The sequence below is a fragment of the Galeopterus variegatus genome, unplaced genomic scaffold (assembly GCF_000696425.1).
Source record: "Galeopterus variegatus unplaced genomic scaffold, G_variegatus-3.0.2 Scaffold960, whole genome shotgun sequence".
NCBI lineage: Eukaryota > Metazoa > Chordata > Mammalia > Dermoptera > Cynocephalidae > Galeopterus > Galeopterus variegatus.
The window spans coordinates 54,623-77,259 of NW_007727071.1; the positions used below are offsets into that span (position 1 = coordinate 54,623).

Here is a 22,637-nt window from a genome sequence, read left to right on the forward strand (position 1 = left end):
AGTATGAGATTTTCACAGCCCTCACTCAGCACCTGATATAATGAGCAGACCCCAAATCAGTTAAGGACGCAGAAGATTTGAGCAACAAACCGTCTTAACCATGTAGAAATATATAATCATGCCTAGTAACTGTAGAAGATACATTATTTTTAAGCACACATGGTATATTTACAAAAATTAACCATATTTTGACCATAAAGTAAGTCTCAACATATTTCAGAAGATTGAAACCTCACAGCATGTGTTCTCTGATTATACTGTAGTTATGCTGGAAACCAATGAAGAAATGATAATTAGAATTTGCCCATAAGTTTGGAAATTGAGCACACTGTGGTACCCTTCTAAACAAGAGGAGCCAAAGAAGAAATGTAAAAAGAAAGAATAACATATTTGAACAGAATGAAAATGGTAAGAAAAATATGGTATTAAAATATGTCACCTTCCAGCTTGGAATTCCACTTTGGGTTGGATTTTCATGGTTCTCAAATTACCCCTTAAAAACCAAGACGGTATAACACCTTCAACAGCTCTGGATACGTGACTTATCCATGACCCCCGTTTCCTGTTAGCATGGGCTTTAAATTATGCATGTCAGGGGGGAAAATACCAGGCTGACTCTCATGGCTTTATCTTCTTGGGATCTCCAAGAATCTCATGCATTTTAAGTGAGAAAGTTCATGAACTTTTCCCCAGAGGGTCTCAACAACACCCAGAGAGCTTGGTGGCACCAGGTGGACAGGGGCTCAGGGACCCAAGTGAGCAGGGCAAACCCCCTTTGGCCATCATCTTTCTGGGGTGCTGTCCTGAGCTGAGCTTCCTAAAGGTGCTGTTCTTTGTGCTCGCACAGTGTTTCCCAAGCTCATTCAGGCCCTTGGCAGCTTAAAGGGTGCTGCTTTATGTCCCATCCTTTTTGTTATTATATAAATTCATTGTAAACAGGAAACATCCTATCACTGCTATAAATGGAAAATCAATGTCTTTTACCATAGATAGAAAATAAGCAAAATGCAAACGAAATAGCAGTAACAAAACCAGAAGGACAGCCCCTTCCGGGAGGGCTCTGGAGGGAGGGCAGGTTGTGCCAGGGTCCGACAGCTGCTCTAGTGAGACCTGGTGTATTACTGAGGCGGTCCAGGTCACAGATCTTCCACAAAGGTGGCGGACTGTATTAAAGTGGGGAGAACTGGCCTTTGCTTTACCTTCATGGATGTAATACTGTGCAGAGGCGTCAGGGTCGTGCATGCCATAGGTCTGGAATCATCTAGGAGTACTTCAATAGTTGAGGGCTGATTCCCAGTCCAGGAATGTGATATTGAGGTTCCATCCGCGACAGAATGCTCTCACTGTGTTTGACTAGACATGAGAATTATAGGGACATATCCAGCGGTCAGAAAGAATTTCTGCTTTAGCTCTAATTAAAAACATATTGACTGTAGCATTGTTTTTCCATTCTGCAAAAGCTGTTGTAAGTGATAGGAAGAGGACGGTTGTGTAACTGATGTTCATTTTCATTATCATGACCAAAATTTCTAGACCCGACATGGACAGAACAAATCTTTACCAAAAGGAAGGTGCCTGGCAAAATGGCAGAAGTTAATGAAGTTAGAAATGATTCTGGGGAAGCACACAGGATTGCAGGAAGAGCTTGGGGCAGTCAGGGGCTCAGGCTCCGTGTCTGGCCTTGGGACGCAATGCAGCCAGCACTCTCCAAGTCTCCTTGTCTTCATTTGGACATGGTCTTTCTGTATTTGTCAAGGAAACGTTGACTGCCTCGTGCAGGTTGACTTATCGCAGTTCTTTTTGTGTGTTCATTTTATGGTTTCTAACACACACACACGTTTTCTATTAGTCTTCCTCTTGTTTTTTAACTCCGTTTTCATTATGATTCTGTTAGATCAATTATATGTGAATATGTATTGCTACCAGTCTGCCTCTTATCTCTTAACCTCCTTTTTTCATGATGTCCTTAGTGTTTTCTGGGCTTTAAGTGTTGTTGTGGAGCCATTCCCCATTCCTAAAATTATAAGTGCATTATCCTCTACAATGTCTTTTCAATTGTTTTTATAATTTTGATTTTAGGTTTAAGTCTTTAATCTACTTGGAATTTATTTTCTGCATAACGTGAGGACAAGAACTATGTTTTTCCCCCAAATGGATACTTTCTTACTTTGGGTTCCCAGGGAAGCAGAACCAAGGGTTCAAGTGCACACAGTTTATTCGGGTGGGGAGAGGAAACGTCATTGTAGGAGATTGGGGGATGGAACAAGGAAGGGAAGGCAGTCAACAAGTGTCACGTTATCAGTCCCTTTCAGCAACTGGAGCTTAATCCCACTGTCAATCAGTGCGTGACTTGTGCCACTCACAGGTCAAGGGAACTGGGGTATTGTATGGACAACTCATTGGTCATCACCTGAAAGCTCTTCCTGAAAACATTAATTCCCTGAACAGAAGACAAACTGGGGGCCGGCCCAGTGGTGCACTGCTACAGTGCGCTCCCGCCGAGGGTTCGGATCCCACATACAGGCCGGCCGCTCACTGGCTGAGCGAGGTGCAGGCGCGACACCAAGGGTTGTGATCCCGTTGCCGGTCCCAGTCCGGTACGGGCGTGACACTGAGGGTTGCGATCCGTTGCTGGTCACGAAAAAAAGACAAAAAGGAAAAAAAAAAAAGTAATTTTATTACTTTCTAATCCTTATACCTCTTTAATTTTTTTCTGCCTTATTGCGTTACTAGGGCTATCAGTACAAATGTGAATAAAAGCTGTGACAGTGGCATTCTTGTCTTGTTCCTGACTTTAATTTTCTCAGTGGGAGCTTTGGTTTGGTTTAGTATGGGAAAAATAGAATAATTTAGTCAGGCCCCCCCCACCTTAGGTCCAGTTGGGGGTCATGCAGCACCTTTCTTGTAAACAAGTTGTGTGTGGGTGGAGTTGGTGCACATGTGCACCCATGTATCTTTTTAGTTTATTGCTATTGTCTGTTCTTCAGTTTGTGAAGCAGAGCTGGCCAGCAGAGCTCACATCTAAAAATAGAACATGCTTACTCTGCTGGCAGCTGCTCAGTTTTTATTTGGACTTTGCTGGTAACAGCTGAGTTTTTGAGTTTCTCTTTGTACCACCTAAGCTCATAGCATTGTGTGTGCTGAATAAAGACTATTCCTTCTTCAACCAAGGCTCCAAGGACTGTTTTGTCTGGTTACCTAGCTCATGGACCTGTGTGTGAAGGGTTTGTGAATGGGCTCGAGGGGTCTGTGAGCTCCAGACCCAGCCCTAGCTCTACAATTGGTGTAGTCAGCAGGATTCTGAGCAGGTACAGGAGACAAAAAGCCCTTGGAAGAAGGAGGAAATGTGGCTACTTTTGAACATGCTGTGCCCTGTGGCTACTTTCCTGTTGACTGGGATCTGGTTGCTGCTCACTGTAATGCAAGGCAGCGTAGACCAGGCACTACAGTGGAGAACCCCTTGGGAGGGGGAGGAAATATGGCTGTCTTTGAGCATGTGGTGCCTAGTGGCCACTTTTCTGCTGACCAGAGACTGGCTGCTGCTCACTATGCTACAAACTGATTGAGAGCTGAAGAAGAAAGCAGAGTTGTTGGAGGCACAGACAATTATCCTAGAGGATGACATGCAGTGACAAAGATACAAAGCAAAAAGCAGACTTGTTGGAAGCACAGATAAATGCCCTGGAGGATGACGTGCAGCAACTGGCCACTCCAGCCTCTTACACCAGGGAAGATGACGAACCCAGTGGTGAGGTGGGGGAGACTATGCATCTCCAGGCACGACCTGTTATGCACCAGAAAGTGAAATGTGAGCAGCCTTTGGGACCAGGTGGACAACCCATTGGCAATCCACAGGTGACCCAGTTTCCCACCTATGTCCCATATACCCAGGTTGAGTTAGTTGACTTGGGGAGACAGTTCCGGCAGAAACAGGGGGAGCCCCTGCCTGCTTTGCTGCTGTGGTTATGGGACCTAGGGGTGGATAGTGTGATATGCTCTGGTGAGGAGGTGGAGAAATTGGCCTCCATCACCATGCACCTGTCCCTGAGGCAGCAGCTACAGAATAGCCACAGATATGCACAAGGGCCAGGTAATCACTGCTTAACAGAATGGGTGAGTGCAGCTGCCAGAACCATGTGGGCAAATGCTGGAGAACTGCCTGATTGTTAGTAAATGGCAAACATATGCTGAGTTAGTTCAAATAATTCAAGAGCTGGGGATGCGGCAGTCCATGTTTAATGTGAACACTTGTGGCCCGGATGATGAAAATTTTACAGGCAGCATGAGAGACATAGTGCTGCAGAATGCCCCATCAATGTCCTTTGGGCCACTGATGGCCATACTGGCCCCATACATTGGTCATCCCATACATAAGGTAATGACCATGATAGTCAGCCTGGGTGAAGTGGAGGATAGCAGACAAGCAAAAGGGGTCCGGAAGGTGGCTAAGATCAAACTGACAAGAAATGCCTGGGATTTTATCCCAAAGGGACCAAGTAAGACTAGCCATAAGCAGATGTGGCTTGACTTGCTTGCAGCAGGGGTTCATAGCAAAAAAACTGACCAGCAGCCAAATGCAGCTCTGTTCGCCTTGTGGCTGCAATTGCACCCTGAACAGCGTTTCACTAAATGTCTGGAAACAGGTAGCAAGGTACGCTCAGTGGATTTAAAGGATTTTTTGATTGCTCCTGAGGAGGTGGATGAACTAACTGTTCCATTTTGATTAGGGAGCAGGCCAAGGTACTTGTCTTTGGGGGACAGGCAAGGACCAGAGGCCTCATGTTGAATTGGCAATGATGAAGCCGATGTGCTGGTAAGGTAAGGTGACTGGAGAGAGCTCCATCAGCTGATATATCTGGGTGGCTACGTTGGTGAATGCGGTGTACTGGCTGCAAGACCAGGTGGTTGATGGCTCACTGGGTGCCACATAAACCTGAGAAAGAATGCCCCTGATGGGCAGATGTGCTCCTGATGAGCAGACGGGTGCCCCTGATGGGCAAATAACTCAAGGAAGGGTGCCCCTGACTCGATGACAGGTGGACTTTGTCGGGCCACTGCCAAGATCAAAGAATTTCAGATACATCTTCACAGCTGTTGATACGGCTACTGGTCTTCTGTTTGTATGGCCTTGTAAGGCCCCAGACCAAGTAAACACAGTAAAGGCATTGAATAGCCTTATGGCCATGTATGGCTGGCCTGTAGTCATAGAGAGGGATAATGGAACCCACTTTACTGGACATGGGGTTCAGAGGTGGGCTTCCCAGTTGTCCATTCAGTGGAAGTTACATGTGCAGTATCATCCCCAGGCAGTGGGAATGATTGAATGGTAGTACAATGGCCTTTTTAAAAAGGGACTAAGGCTATCTACCCAACCCGCATCCCTGAAGGAGTGGACACAGTGGTTATGGCCAATAGTCAGGATTCTAAATGAGAGACCCTGCAAGGGCGGGCCCTCTCCAGGGGAAGCTCTGTTGCATGGGGCTGCAGCCCCTATACAGCTGCAAATCACTACTAAAGATAAGCTTTTGAAGCCAGGATATGGTAAGAATGGAAATATTCTATTACCGGCCCCAACCTGTTTGCAACAGGGACAGACATTACAGTGGGAATGACCTTGGAGAATAAAAGCCCCCCATATACACGGGGTAGGTCTAATAGGTCCTTGCGGAAAAGGATTAGAGGGAGGCTTGCAAGTTTCACCTTGGGTGACAAGTACCTGGCCTGGAACAGATAAGCACTCTATTCTAAAGGGCACATTTGTATTACCATTATAGCCAATTATGAGTTCCCCTATACTGTTAGATGTAGAATGTATAGATCCAACAGTGTTAGCAGATAATGTATGGTATCATAAGCCAGGTAAGATACCTATTCCTTCAACCATCCTTTCTCTGGATGGCAAACTGGCATGTATCTTACCAGAGGGGTAAGAGTTTCCCCTATTTGTACCAATAACTCTTGTGTCTTCTCACCCATAGTGTTCTGGCTGCAGGCACTGCACCAGAGTTGACTGGGTACATACATACATTGGTGTGATCATCTACTGAATATGCACTGAACCTCACATCAGTATGACTACAAGGTCCCCATGGAAAATCACACCAATGATGACTACTAACCGGACATGTGCAGCTAAAGGACAGAACTACGGGACAAGCCTTAAGGACAAGCCTTAAGGCATATCGAACAGACAATAGGTTGCATAAATAAACGGGTCATTTATCCCCACTAAGGAAACATCGCAGAAGATTTTGAACATGTAGACTGTATGGCAAGAGACCCTGAACAGATGGATTGTGGGGAAAATAGAATAATTTAGTCAGCCCCCCCACCTTAGGTCCGGTTGGGGGTCGTACAGCACCTTTCTTGTAAACAAGCTGTGTGTGGGTGGAGTTGGTGCGCATGTGCACCCATGTATCTTTCTAGATTGTTGCTATTGTGTGTTCTTCAGTTTGTGAAGCAGCGCTGGCCAGCAGAGCACATGTTTAAAAATAGAACATGTTTACTCTGCTGGCAGCTGCTCAGTTTTTCTCTGGACTTTTCTGGTAGCAGTCGAGTTTCTGAGCTTCTCTTTGGACTGTTTAGCTCTCAGATGTGTGTGTGCTGAGTAAAGACTATTCCTACCTTAGCTAAGGCTCTAAGAACCTTTCTCTGGTTACCTAGCTCATAGACCTGCATGTGAAGGGTTTGTGAACAGGCTCGAGGGGTCTGTGAGCTCCAGACCCAACCCTAGCTCTACATTTGGTTTTCCTCCCTCTCTGCCTAGCACCTTTAACACAGATTAGACATTATCAATGGGAGTTTAGGGCTTCTAACCTGTTGCGATATTGGAGATTTGAGAGACTTCCTCAACAAGCCAGCAAGTGGCTTCCCCAGGTCTGTCTCCAAGCCTATGTCTGCTTTCTTCTACCTCATTAGTAAACATCTTTTAGAAGGTATAGTCCCCAGGAGTGATTGGTCTCAGTTTTTCCCAGCTTTCTTATAAAGGCAGGAGAGTCCCAGTGAAGTAAGTCCACATTTTTAAGCAGTGAAATTGGTTCTGATCCCTCACTGCTCATGTAGCACCTTTAGTCCTTGTCATACAGGATGTGCTCAGTTTCCCTGGGCTCGGGTTTCAGGACATGCCTCTCGGTTTCCAGACATTTCCTGAGGTCTCAGGCCCCCTCCTCTGAGCTCTGCCCTGGAGGAAAGTTACCATTGCCAGTTAGACCTATTTTTAGCACCAACACAGGGAAAATGAGACAACAGGGGGCTGACTTATGCAATCTTGTGGCTGGGCATGCTCAGTAGAGAGCTCAGGACACTCTGGTGCATACTGCTGGGAACCACCCCCTTAATTGAATATTCACTAGATACAGAAACTATAAAAGCTGAATCCCAGATGAAGGCGTGGGCTGTTTCCTGGAGGCAGCCCACACTTCACTGGCTGAGGTGTGTGTACTTTACTTTGTATGGAACTTACTTTCAGCAGCAGCTGCTCACTCTCTTGAGCCAGCCTGCACTCTGTACTGAACTTTAAATGTGTATTTCTGGCTTTTGTGTTAGACTTGATGTCTGTGCTGAACTTACTTTTGTGTTAAACTTGGTGTGGGCCCTGCTCAGTCTCTGGAGCTTGCTGCACTGGGCCCTGCTCAGTCTCTGGAGCTCCTGCTCAGTCTCTGGAGCTTGCTGCACTCTCTCCATGGAACCTGTATTTCTTATATATTTTATTAAACTTGTTCTCACTTTCTACCATGACTCTGCCCTTGATTCTTTCCTGTGGCAGAGTCAAGAACCTGGTTTAAAAAGAAAAAGAAAAAGAACCCGGTAAGAGGACTGGGTGGGTTGAGGCTGACTGTCGGGCCCCCGGACCCTATCTCTGACATCACTTGTGAAACTGTGGGAGAATTGTAGGTGATATTTAGAATTAAATTTAAGTCTTCCCTAACCCCTGCTTTTCCCCCCACCGAAAAATATTCCCATTGGAATTTTGACTGGAATGGCTTTAAATGTATAGTTTAAGGAAAAGTCATCATTTTTACAATATAGAGGTTGCTCTGGGAACCTGGTAGTCTGGTCATTTGTACAAGTATTTTCTGCCTTTCGTTAAAGTTTGGTAGTTTGTGGGGAGGGGTCTTCCACATTTTTTCAGATGATTTTTTTTTTCCATCCTGGACTAACATTTTATTTATTATTATTATTTATCAACTTTCCAATTCTCAGATCTTTGAAAAGTCTTATCACTGAGGATCAAACAAGTAGAATCCAAATCTGATCTAGATGGTTGTAGATCCTTCACTCCTACTGCTTTATTTGGATCAGACTCTCATTTCAGGTAGGCTCCATCTGAAGATATTTCTCAAGAGACTTGTAACCCATTAATTCTCCACCAGGTGCCTCTGCAACGATGCAATACTCTGGCCAGTGGGTGAGGTTCTGTGAGTAAAAAGGAATCCCATACTAGAGTATTTCCCCTCTGTGGATTCTGCTGCCAGGAACATGGATGTGCTGCTGTTTGCTCTGGCAGGAACAGGAGGACCCAGGCCACTCTGGGATGGTAGAATCATTAGACGGCAAAGAGCCCGGTTGCTGGTGGCTTCAGGATCTGCCTCGACGGCTAATCATCTCCAGACTTTGCTCACATCAGCACCTTGCTGAAGTCACTCACTCTTGCTGTGCATTCCGCTGTATACAGCCACCCTGACTACTGCGGGGCAAGGTGGGCAGGGGAAGAAATCTGTAATGTTAAAGATTTATACGAGGTCATTACATTAACAGTTTGTCAGGCAGATTTAAGGCAACTCTTGGTCTCATTTTTTAAAAATTGCTTTCAACATTGTTCCCTGACCTACAAGTTTTCAAATTTTTAGTACTCAAGTCTGTTTTTCCTTTTATTTCTCCATTTTCCTTACTCTTAGTGTTCATTTAATTTTTTTTCAAAAAGGATACAGTTTCTGTAAGTGGATCCAAGTTCATGCTGAAGCAGAACAGGTCATTGCAGGTAAACGCCCGGAGCGTGGTCATCACGCCCACACCCCTGAAGCTGGTTCACCGCGTCCCGCACCCACCGCACCCTTTCAGATGATTTTCTAGATATACTTTTTGTTTCTGCAAATGAGCTCTTTGGCTCACAGGAAAGCACTTCAGTTCTACCTTAGTTTATATACAACAAATGCTGCAATGCTTAATACTGCACATTTAACTATTTGAAAATGACCCCTCTGAGGTGTTTCTATCCATAGAACACTTCTGACACCAGATGTGTGGTGGGTTTTCTCATATCAACAACTAATTTTCAAAATCTTCAGACACCAGCTGGGTGTGCTATGATTAATTTAATTCTGACACCAGCTACCTGGAGTAAGCATCAGATCACACAAGTTAAGAGCTCAGTCCCACAAGACTGCCCCATTTCAGATGCTAGTTGCATGTTCCAGACCACCAGGACTTCTGACTGACCAACTATCCATTTACGGAGTTTCTACAACTCCCTTCTCAGGTTCAGTAATTTGCTGGTACAGCTGACAGAACTCAGGAAAGCACTTTTCTTACATTTACTGGTTTATTATAAAGGTTACTGTAAAGGATATAGATGAGCAGCCAGATGAATAGGTATATAGGGCCAGGTCTGGAAAAGCCTCTAGCACAGGAGCTTCTGTCCCCACAGAATTGGGGTGAGCCACCCTCCTGAATGTGGGTGTCTTTCTACCCACTCAGAAGCTCTCTGAACACCTTCTTTTAGGGGTTATTAATGGAGATTTTATTACATACCATGATCAAGTAAATCATTGGCCATTAGTGATTAACTTCATCTCTAGCCTCTCTCCCCTCCCTAGAAGGTCAGGGGAAGGGGCTGAAAATTCCAACTCTCTAATTATGTCTTGGCCTTTCTGATGATCAGCACCCATCCTGAAGCTGTCTAGGGGTCCCCAGCCACCGTTCATCTCATTGGCATACAGGATGGGAGTGTCTTTCTGTATGCTGGACAGTCCCATCTTTCCAGAGATTCCAAAGGTGTTAGAAGCTCTTGTGTCAGGTTCTAGGGACTAAGACCAATATTACAACAGAAGATTCTCCTTTCACCCCTGATGGAGTTTGGACGTGTTGTCCCCCCAAAATTCATGTGGAATCTGATCCCCAATGTGGCAGTGCTGGGAGCTGTTTGAGTCATGGGGGCGGATCCCTCATGGATGGATTAATGCTCTCCCTGGGGGAGGAGTCCTGAGTGAGATCTCAGTTTATTTGTTCCCACGACAGCTGATGGTTTAAAAGACCCTGGCACCTCCCCTCACCCTCTCTCTTGCTTCCTTCCGCCATGTGATCTGTTTGTACCCGCTGCTGCTGCCACTTTCCACCATGAGTAGAAGCAGCCTGAGGCCTGTGCCAGATGCAGCTGTCCCAGAATCATGAGCCAAATAAACCTCTGTTCTTTATAAATTGCCGAGTCTCAGGCATTTCATTTATAGCAACACAAAGTGGGCTAATGCAACCCCTATCACTCATGCAATTACAAAGGGCTTAGGAGCTCTGTGCCAAGAACCAGGAACAAAGACGAACACATATTTCTTACCGTATCATACCACCACACTCCAGAGGACGAGGACACATAATGAAGCAAGCGAGTGAGCTTGGGCCACTGTTCAATGTCCATCCACATGTCAACTCAGCTTCTTATTCTCTGTCCACATTCACATGGGTGAAGGTGGGCACTGACGGTACTTGAGAAAGTGTCATTACTACTCTTGTGCCTAGAAGGTCCTGCGCAACCAGCCCTTGCCCCATTATAAGGCCTAGCATGGAATTTAGGAAAAACATGTAAACAGAATTTTCAACCTTGGCACTACTAACATTTGGTTGTTAGGGACTGAATTGTGTTCCCTCAAAATTCACACGTGGAAGCCCTAACCCCAAATGTGACTATATTTGCAGACAGACCTATAAGGAGATAATGAAGATTAACTGAAGTTATAAGGATGGGGCCTTAATCCAATAAGGCTGCCACTCTCATAAGAAAAAGAAGAAACACCAGAGATCTCTCTTGCATGCCTGCAGCACAGAAAAGAGGCCGCTTGAGGATACAGCAAGAGGGTGGCCACCTGCAAGCCAGAAGGAGCCCTTGAGAGAAACCAGATCTGCTGGCACCTTCATGGGAGACTTGTAGCCTCCAGAACTCTGAGAAAATAAATTTATTTAAAAAAATTTTTTAACATATATTTGTGCATATTTGGACAAAGTGTGCTGTTTCAATGCATGCATGTAATGTACACTGGTTCACTTAGGGTAGACAGCAGCGCTGCCTACTTGTAAATCCACCACTTTCCCTCGCCTCCCCTCCCCTCCCCGCCTCTGGTAACTATTATTCTATTCCCCACTTTTATGAGAACCACTTTTTCTTTTTCTGTGTCTGGCTTATTTCACGTAACACTATGGTCTCAGATTCCATCCATGTTGCTGCAAATGGCATGATTTAATTTTTTTTTAATAGCTGAATAGTAGTCCATTGTGTATACACACCACATTTTCTTTAGCCATTCATCTTTTTGTGTGGACTGGAATTTAATTGTTGGCATTTTAATCGCCTCCGAGTCATGTGGGGTCACCATCGCAGCAACTGGGCTGTGCGGAAATTCCAGCTGGGACTGAGTCTTTCACACCATCTGTGTGCCCTGCAGCTCTATTGCACTGACCAGTCTTCACTGCGAGGCACCTGTGCTGATCTGAAGTCAGATCAGCTGCCTGCGCTGCAAACATTTCCCCACACAAGTTCTCCGCAAAGACTCACTGACCTCTGCTGATTCCCTCCTCCTGCCAGCTGCGGCCCCTCCCTCCTACGCAGGCACCAGGGAGACTTGCCACCAGTTTTCCCGGCCTGGGAAATGGGCTGGTGCACTCTGAAGTGATTATTTCTCCCCCAGTGGTCATAGCACCCTTTTTGTCCCGTAGAACTCCTAGTACCTTCACACAAAGGGTACTGCTATGGCTTTGCTGGCTCCAGGTACCTGCTCCAAGCACTGTGCCAAGCCGGCCTGGTATGGGAGCAACTGGGGCTGGACCTGATCAGGGTGGCCCTTCCTCCTGTTCACCGTGCCTTTCAACACCTTCATGGACTCAGAGGGTCTCTCCTCTTTCCCCAAGCTCCAGTGATTACAAGATAGCAGTTTTTGTGTTTTAATAGATGTAAATTGATCTCTTGTTGGGGGGAGCATTGCCAGGATCATCAATTTTGCCATCTTGGAGACATCCCTCTCTTCACACTTACGTTTTTGAGCCACCCAGTGTGTTTTATGTTATGGCAGCCCTAGCAGACTAATGCATTTCTGGATAATTCTTTGTTGGGGAGGGAGGGCATGCTGTCTTGTGTCCTGTAGGACCTTTAGCAGCACCTCTGGGCTCTACCCACCAGTAGATGCCAGAAGTATCTCCCCTCATCCCCAGGTTATGATAATGAAAAATGACTGCAGTCATTGTCAAGTGTCCCCTAGGAAGTAAATTGCCCCAGTTGAGAACCGCTGATATAGAAGAACCAGAAAATGTCCATCTGGTCCTAAAGGTCTTGGCTCTGTTGTTTTTCCTCCATATGGGCTGGCTGCAAGAGGGAAAAATGTCCTGTCAAAGAAAGAGGCAAAGACTTTAGGCTTCAGCGGACATGCGTTGTCAGGCAACATCAGAGCCTTGAGAATGGACAAAAGACATGCTCATCCTGTCCAAATAGTTTCTGCTTAATGAATGAGATTATTCCACTGGTCTTGTTCATGTTTTCTTTTTTTTTTTTTAAAGATGACCAGTAAGGGGATCTTAACCCTTGACTTGGTGCTGTCAGCACCACGCTCAGCCAGTGAGCGAACCGGCTATCCGTATATGGGATCCGAACCCGTGGCCTTGGTGTTATCAGCACCACACTCTCCCGAGTGAGCCACGGGCCGGCCCATTGTTCATGTTTTCTTTTTTTTTTTTTAAAGATGACCAGTAAGGGGATCTTAACCCTTGACTTGGTGCTGTCAGCACCACGCTCAGCCAGTGAGCGAACCGGCTATCCGTATATGGGATCCGAACCCGTGGCCTTGGTGTTATCAGCACCACACTCTCCCGAGTGAGCCACGGGCCGGCCCATTGTTCATGTTTTCTGAGGCCACCTAACTTATACTCTCTGAGTAGCAAAGGATAAAAGGCTGGGCCATGCTTGACTTTTTTCTTTTAAATGATGGGAAAAAAGTTAAATGGGATAAGAAGTTTGCCCTTTATTCTATAGAGCACCCTGCTCTTTAGCTCTTATGTGTAAGTTCTTTCCTAGGTGATCTTTTTAGTTCTTCTGGAAATGAGGTCATATCTTGTAAACGAAAACTTTTTCTATACTCACAGCACTCTGACACCAAATGTGTAGGTTTTCCACATCAATCAATTCACTAATTCTCTGCAGACACTACCGGGGTGTCCTACAATTTAATTCAATTTTAACACCACCCAGAGTTACAGCAGACTCTGCATGTTATGGGCTCAGTCCCACAAGACGGCTCCCACCTCAGACACCAGTTGCACTTATTGGGTGCCTCAGGTACCCGAACTTCTGTTGAGCTTGGCTACAAATTGGGGGTTCCCACAACTCCTCCTCAGGTTCAGTGATTTGCTATAGTGGCTCACAGAACACAGGTAAACACTTTACTTCTGTTTACTGGTTTCTTATAAAGGATTTTATAGAGGATACAAATGCACATCTAGATCAAGAGGTACATAGGGCACGGTCCAGAAGTGTTCTAAGCTCAGGAGCGTCTGTCCCCACCGAACTAGGGTGTGTCACCTTCCTGGCATGTGTATGCTTTCACCAACTTGGAAGCTCTCTGGACGCCTTCATATAGGGTTTTATGAAGGTTCCAATCATTCCTATAGGAACGACTGATTAAATCACTGGCCACTGGTGATTGAACTCAATTTTCAGCCTCTCTGCCCTCCCCAGAGTTTGGGGAACGGAGCTGAAAGTTTCAACCCTCTATTCATACCTTGGATTTTGGCAATCAGTCCACATCCTGACGCTATCTAGGAACCCCAGACACCAGTCGTTTCATTAGCGCGTAAAAAGACATTCATCACTTCAGAGATTCCAAGGATTTCAGATGCTCTTGTGTCATGGATCAGGGATTAAGGTCAAATATTATCACAAAAGATGCTCCTATCAGGAAATTACAAGGGTTTTAGGAGCTTTGTGTCAAGAAGCTGGGGCAAGTATACATTCCTTATTAAGTCACACCTTGAATTAGATTTGAATTGGTGAATGTCTTTAATAATGGCTCTTGAATTCTAAGTATTATCTTACTCAGCCAATATTTGTATCAGTTTTTTAGCTGTGAACCTTGGATTGTCCAATTATACAACAGTATGTACAACAATGGATTTCTTTCCTCCTTTGTGATTTGTATAACTGGCTTATCTCAGCGCACTAATCGTACCTCCAGAACAATGTTACATTTTTGTGGTGGCTCTGGTGGCACTGCTTCTAGTGCATTCCCGTCATAAGAGTATGTTCAAAGGAAAATAAAGCAGATTTGAAGTCTGGAGGTATTCCTGTTAAACATAGTACGTAGGACTAGAATGTCAGACCCCAAAGACAGATTCATTTGTATATTGTACCCTCACTGCTGTTATTTGCCTTTGAAGGAACTACTCCTATAAGAAAATCGGATATTCACATTCCAAGTCAGAAATTCAGGATTATAAACCCAGAGAGCACAAGAAAATTCCACAGACAAAAGGTAGCAAAGTAGCAGTCACAAGATCTATGAGTGTTTCAATCAATAGTCTGAATTGAAAAAGGCATTCCTAAAAACAAACTGCAATAATAGGAATGATCTCATATTATATCTAGAATGTTTTTCTGCCTTCTGCTTCTCTAGTATCAATGCCTTTTATTTTAATTTTCCTATTTTTATTTTTGGACACAAACCACTTCTAAATTATGGCTTTGAAGCTAAGTCAGTCTCAAGCAATCATGATGCACTTAATCTTAAAATAAAACAAATTCTGGTTAAACAATGTCAGATTGAGCATCTGCTAAAATCCCCCAGACCAAAAACACATTTAACATATGTAAAATATGTACTTCTTTAAATAAAATACTATAGTACCCATCATAATAAAAACAGTGGATTAAACATATGTATTTACTTTCTCTCTCCAAAAGTTCCACTAAAACTTCATTAAAAAATGAAAATGAGATGAGAGTCAAAAGTAACAGCCTTTTGGAAGTGAAGAGAAGGAAGAATGGTAAATGATTTAACAACTGAGCCTTAAATTAAATGTAAACCCCTCCCACAACCAGGCTCACCATCAGCCCTGTGACCCGGGGCATGGAGAAGGGGACCAGACCCCCCTCCCACAACCAGGCTCACCATGCCAGTGCCTCAGGACCCATCCTGGGACCTGGGGTATGGAGCTGGGGAACGGACACTCTCCATAACCAGGCACGCCGCCAGTGCCAAGGAGCATGCCAAAATCATCTCCTCCATGTGGGTGGCCCACCACAGCCACCACAATAACCATGGCTGTCGTGAAGGTGGCTAGATGCCACAACCACTACGCAGATGGTACGCCAGCCACTGGAGTGAGTTGACACAAGGAGAGTCACCAGCAGATATGAAGACAGGAGGAGGATGTCTGTCTTCACAGAGCCCATTTCATAGTCACGGAAGAGACATCTGCTCTATGATAATATTGGGGGACCTGATCACACCTCTCAGCATTGGACAGATCATTTAGGCAACACGTTAACAGAGTAACCATGATTCCTTCAGAAGGAGAGAAGAAATCTAGGGTAATGAGAGGGGGGAGGGGGGAGGGGAGAGATTGGACAAGGGGCATAAAGAATAATTATGATTTGTAACAATATATATGCTAGTAATATTGATTTGATCAACATATCTCAATGTTGAACCCCCAAAATTTGTATAATCAATTTTGATTCAATAAAAATTTTAAAATTTTTAAAAATAAATAAATAAATGTAAAAATCAGATAACTAACACACCTTATAACACAGAAATGAGCAGTCTTAGGTTCCTGTGGAAGTGGGTGACAAAGGGGTGGAGGACTAAAAATGGATAATTTGGGTGAGAATTCCTTAAGAATCAGTCAGATGAGCCCTTCCTCAGCTTACACAGGTAGGAAGCTTCCCTTCTTCCAGCCAAGCAGATGATTATAGTTTATCATCTAAAGAGCACCAAAAAAAAAAAAAAAATCTATGGATTGTGGGACATTAAGCACACTCGGAAGCAGGGTACCATACACCAAAAACAAGATTGTGTAAATGTATATATAGCTGATGTATATTGAGACACCCAGCCCCATATACAATTCACTATCAGGTCTCTCTTAAACAGATCCTGAGGTTTTCTTTTTGTAGAATCTTACTAGCCCCAAAATGCAAGACCTAAGAGACCTTAGTGGCTTTTCAAGCTGACTGGCCCGGGCACATTACCTCGTGGAATTCAACAAGCTCCACTCAGCTACTCAGAACTCAGGTCAGCTTTCAAAATGATGCAGTCAACTGAGAATTTTCAGACATACAAAGAAAGACTTGAAAGTCAACAACAAATAAAAACTGAGCTGAGAAAAATTCCTATCCTGGGATAAACGAACTTAAAAATAAAAACTGTAATATATACGAATAGAAAAAGGAGGAAGAGGCAGGGAAGGAAAAAAAGAATGAGAAGGTTTAGCCATGAATGAGAGTAGAATACCGTAAACGGGGATGTTCAGAGAGCAAGAACGATCTCCTGGAAACTAAAAATACAAAGTAGAATCTCAGTAGAGGGGCTGAAAGATATCAAAGAAGACAGTGAGATGAGGAAAGTTGGGGGCCAGTCTAGGAGAGCCAATGAGCCAGTATAATGCGCTTCAGAGACACCAGAGGAAACAGAAAGGAGAAAACAATTAATGACATATAAATTTTCCAATTTCCTGAGAGAAACAAAATATACAGAGACACCGTTTTCACCTACTGGACTGGCTAAAATCTCCAAATGTAATATACTCTGTTGACAATGCACTAAACAGTCACTATCATACATTTGCTACTGAGTATACAAAAGGGTACAATTTCTATGCAGATAATTTTGTGGTATCTAGCAATTTACATATGCATTTACCTTTTAACTTAGCAGTGTACTTGTAAGAATCTACCACAAAATTCTACTGACAATAACATGAAATGACATATGCTTGACTGTTCATTTTAACACTTTTTTAACAGCAACATCATGAAAATAACAAAAATGCCTGTCAATAGGGAATGGTATAACCTCACAATTTTAGTAAGTTTTAATCAAGAACAGCACAACTTTAATAAAGAATAAAGAAGTCATCTACATATAGTTATGAGTGATCTCCAGGACATGTTGAGGGGAAAAAAAAGGTGTAAAACAATGCGCGTAGCAGGCTCTGTTTTATTTAAGAAAAGGGAAAACAATATAAATACATATACATGTGACTTTTTCTTTATATAAAGTAACAATAAAAAGATAAGCTACAAACTAATAAAAATGGTTACCTAGGCTACTGTGGTGGATTGAATTATGTCCCCCCAGAACACACTGGAGCTTGAACTGCATTACCCAAGTTTTATGTATTAGAAACTTAGCTCCCACTGTGATTGTGAAGAGGGTAGGAAATCCTATCATGGTAATTGAAAGGTGGGGCCTTGAAGAGGTGATTAGATTGTAGGACTGTGCAGTAATAAATGGATTTAAACTGGTGGTCAGGGGCATGGTTCTGAGCACTTTAAAAGAAGAGGAGAGTCTGTCTTTCTTTCTGCTCTCTTTGCTTCCACCATCTTACAATGTGAGACCCCTGGGTCACTGTCGCCACCACCAGATTGACTTTGGACTTAGCCTCAGAAACTATAAGCAATAAATGTTGGTTTTCTTTATAAATTACCCAGTTCCAAGTATTTTATTATAAACAACAAAAATGGAATAATACAGTTACCTATAGAGGAGTATGAGAACAGATTAAGGGCAGGGTGGAAAACAGACTTCTCTGAATGTATTTTATTTTATTCATTTTGACTAGATCCAAGTAAAAGTTTTACATAGTTAAGAAATAAAATTAAATCAAAAAGGACAAAATCAATCCCTAAAAATAAAAAAAAAAGGAACCAATATAAAACATCCTACTCAATGTTCAATATAAAATACATCTACAAGAGGAAGTTTATCTCCTTAAAGCCTACTTCAGAGTAACAGAAGAAGCAACTGCTCTACCAGATGACCAGACATCAACAGAGTTACTAGAAATATGAAAAAATTAGAAAATATGACCCCACCAAAAAAATACAATAATTCTCAAGTACCAGACCCCATAGAGCAGGGAGCCCTTGAATTGACTGAAAAGGAATTCCAAGCAACAATATTAAGGAAACTCAACGAGATACAAGAAGACTCAGACAATGTGGAATATACTATAAAGCATATATACTTCCCAGGGCCTGGTTTTCCAAAGCCTTGCTGTTTCAAATATTGACCTTGCGGAGGACAGGAAATTTTCCTCAGGCTATAAAGTCTCTGGTGTAAGATAAAGATTTGTGGCACAGCAAGGTTGCTGGCTCAAGGACATAGTTACTGATTGTTATGTAAAGATACTGAGAAATTGCTGTAAGAAGTAATGTTTGCTGAGATCAAGCTTTTGTTAATGGATCACTTAACTGCCTTACTGGAATGTCATCTGGCTTGTTTCACTGAAAGTTACCAGCCTTTACTGTTAAACTATAACCCCACCTATGTTCTCTTCCTGTAACTTCCTGGTCTGGAGAATAAATGCAGGAAGAGAAACCCAATTCGGGGTTAATTTCCCAAGGAAGCAATGCCTGTCACTCCAGGGTTCCAGTGGGAAATTAACCACTTCGGGGTATCTCACTGATCAGAAGAGATGGGCTTTGAGTAATCCTTTGCGTCTCTGTCACCCAGAAGAGGAGTGACAAATCCGTGGGGAGTGAAGCAACACAAAGCAACAAGACAACACAACAAAATAAGTATCCAGGATATAAAGGAGGAAATTTATAGAGATTAATACCTTAAAAAAGAACACAGCAGAACTCCTGGAACTGAAGGATTCTTTCAGCAAAATAAAAAACACAACCAAGAGCTTAAGCAGCAGGTAAGAGCAAGCAGAAGGAAGAATTTCTGATCTTGAAGACAGTCTTTTCAGAATAACCCACCTGGAACAAAAAAAAAAAAAAAGGAAGGAAGAAAAAATAATTTTCAAAAATGAAGAAAATCTGAGACTAGCAGATAACCTGAAGTGCATGAACATCCAAATCATGAGTATTCCAGAAGGGGAGGAGAAAGGAAAAGGCATTGAAAACCTACTCAATGAAATAATAATGGAAAACTTCCCAGGTATAGGGAAAGAGACAGAACTTCAGATCAAACCATTAGCTAGGCTAACTAAAAAAAATAAAAGAGAACCCAGATAAAAAAATTAGAAATGAAAAAGGAGACATCACAACTGATACCACAGAAAAAAAGTCTTTGCCCAGCCCTATTTCCTGAAGTGTTTACCCTATGTTTTCTTTTAGAAGTTTTATAGTTTCAGGTCTTATATTTAAGTCTTTAATCCATTTTGAGTTAATTGTGGTATATGGCGAGAGGTATGGATCTAGTTTCATTCATTTACTATGGATGTCCAGTTTTCCAAGCCCCATCTATTGAAGAAGCTGTCTTTTCTCCAATATATATTCTTGGTGCCTTTGTCAAAGATCAGGTGGCTGTAAGCATGTGAGTTGACTTCTGGGTTTTCTATTCTGTTCCATTGATCCAAGTGTCTGTTTTTATTCCAGTACCATGTTGTTTTATGTTACATAGTTTTGTAGTATAATTTAAAGTCAGGTAGTATTATGCCTCCAGCTTCTCCCCCCCGCCCTCAGGATTTCTTTGGAAGGAAAAATAAACAAATAGGACTATTTCAAATGAAAAAGCTTCTGCACAGCAAAGGAAACAACAGAGTGAAAAAACAACCTACAGAATGGGAGAAAGTATTCACAAACTATGCATTCAACAAGACTGATACCCAGAATATAAATATACAAGGAACTCAAGCAACTTAACAGTAAAAAAAACAAGGAATCCAATTGAAAAACAGGCAAAGGAGCTGAATAGGCATTTCTCAAAGGAAGATAACCCAAATGGCCAACAGACACCTGAAAAATGCTCAACATCACTAAACATCAGGGAAATGCAAATCAAAACCACACTGAGATATTGCCTCACCCCAGTTAGACTGGTCATTATTAAAAAGACAGAAAATAAAAAGCACTGGTGAGGATGTGGAGAAAGGGGAACCCTATCTCACTGTAGGTGGGACTGTAAATTAGTGCAGCCATTATGGAAAACAGTATGCAGGTTCCTCAAACAACTATAGATAGATCTACCATATGATCCAGCAATCCCACTTCTAGGTATATACCCCAAGGAATGGAAATCATCATGTTGAAGGGATACCGCACTCCCATGTTTATCGCAGCTGTATTTACAATAGCCAAGAGTTAGAACCAACCTAAATGTCCATCAATGGACTTCTGGATAAGGAAAATGTGGTATATATACACAATGGAATACTATTCTGCCATACAAAAAATAATGAAATGTTGTCACTCACATGTGAAAGCTACAAAAATTTTTAAAAGATACAACAATCATAATATTTTCAAATTTCTTAAAAGGAAAGAACAGAACTGAGGCCACCAGAGGTGGGAAAGGGGGTGGGGGGTTAACAAGAAATTGGTAAAGGGCAACAAGAAATGGTTACATTGTGTAATGTTCAATACATGAATTATTCTGATTTGAGCATCACATTATTGCACACAGGTATCGATATTCAACACTGTACCCCACAGATATGTACAATCATGTTTCAATAAATAAAATACATAAATGAATAAATAAAATTTAAAATAAATAAATAAAAACAAATGGAAACAAATGAACCTATCTACATAAGCAGTTGGTATATGACCACAAGGAAAGGAATTATTTCAAGAGACTTTATCCAATGATTGTAATTCATTTTCTCTGGCATGACGAAACAATGACCCTGGTAACACACTGATAATATAAACTGCATTATGCACAACTAGTAACAGGTAGCCAAAAAAATCTATCATAATTCAAATGCAACAGTCTGTCCCAATAGTATATGGTTCATATCCTGTATTTTTCATTCAGGCTAATACAATTGTCCGTCACCTTCTCCTCTTCTGTATGAGATATCAGTCAATTTGGCCAGGATACAGCTTGCAAGCTTAGGACCATTCTCCATAGTTGGAATATGTATCTTCTCACCCTTGTATAGAATATCAGAAACTGGGTAAACAACACAGACTGTACCAGAGCCAAACATCTCGCTCACTCTGCTCCCCTCCAGGGCAGTTGTCAGGTCATCCAAGGTAAGGTGCCTCTCTGGCACCTTAGATTCAAGCACTTGTGTGCCAAGTCCTGAATGCACTGCCTTCACCCCTGGAAGGATGATGCCATCTCACGGGGGAGGTGCCAGTTTCTTTTCCCCATCTTTATTTATCTAGTAAAGAAAAAGGTTTATAGTTCTACCTTCAGTTATCTGGCTGTCCTTTCCACAGAGCCACAGAACCTACTGACAGCAATTGTCCATTGTTTCACATTGGGCAAAAGAAATGAGCTGAACTTCCCTTTCATCTTGCAGTCCCCAGTTCCACCTTCCCAGGCTCTTACATTATTTGGTTTGGCCCTTGGGGACACTGGATTAAAGCCTCACCTTGAAAAACAAGGTTCCACTGGGCTCAAGATGAGAAAGAGCAGGGCTTTGTTTGCTAGGCTTCTTGACTCTAAGAGAAGGCTCAGTACAAATGAATGTAGGACAAATACATAGACAAGCAGGCATTAAATATGGGACCCACTCTTGTCCCATTTCCACAAGCTGTTGAATATACTCTAAAAATTCTTCCTTATCAACTACCAGCAAAGTTGCCCACCCAGAAGATTAGTGCCTTCTATATACATGTTGAGGTTGGGCTGCAACAGTCAAATTTTATTATACACCTCGAAATGCCTTCAATCCTTAGATAATTCCACTGAGTAGTACAAAGTCTATGATCCAGGATGCAATGAGAGGATTTGAAGATGCTTGATATGAGTTTTCTGCCACCCAAACTCTGAGGACCACTCCTCTGTCAACATGTGATCTGGAAACAAAGCTCTGAAAACCAGCGTATTAGTATCTAACCCTAACCCCTAATCCTAAACCCTATCCCTAACCCACTAACCCTAGCCCTAAACACTAAACCCAAACCAAACCCGAACCCTAAAACCTTAAAACGCTAACTGTAACCCCTACCCTTAACCCCTAACCCTTAACCCTAACCCTCTCCCTAACCCCTCTCTCTATCTCTAACCCCTCCCCCCTCCCCCGAACCCCCCTGCATCAGACACACTCACAGCGCGCCATAATTATCAATGTTCCCAGGAAGCAGGTCCAATCCATTGCAGTCCTTGAGGAATGAACTGGTAATGTGACAAGCGTGAAGCCGGACTGCGCTTCCCAGGCCCTTAGGGCCGCAGTGAAGACCCCCGCGCGGTCCGCTGAAGAGGCCCCGTCCCCTCAACCCTTCGAGGAGCGCCCCGCTCTCAGAACGGAGCCGGACC

At 43.1% G+C, this 22,637-nt stretch overlaps 1 pseudogene; it reads right to left on the reverse strand.

Moving 5' to 3' along the window:
* Positions 1-20,990: 20,990 nt before the first annotated feature.
* Positions 20,991-22,637, reverse strand: part of LOC103591320 — a 2,982-nt pseudogene continuing 1,335 nt past the window's right edge.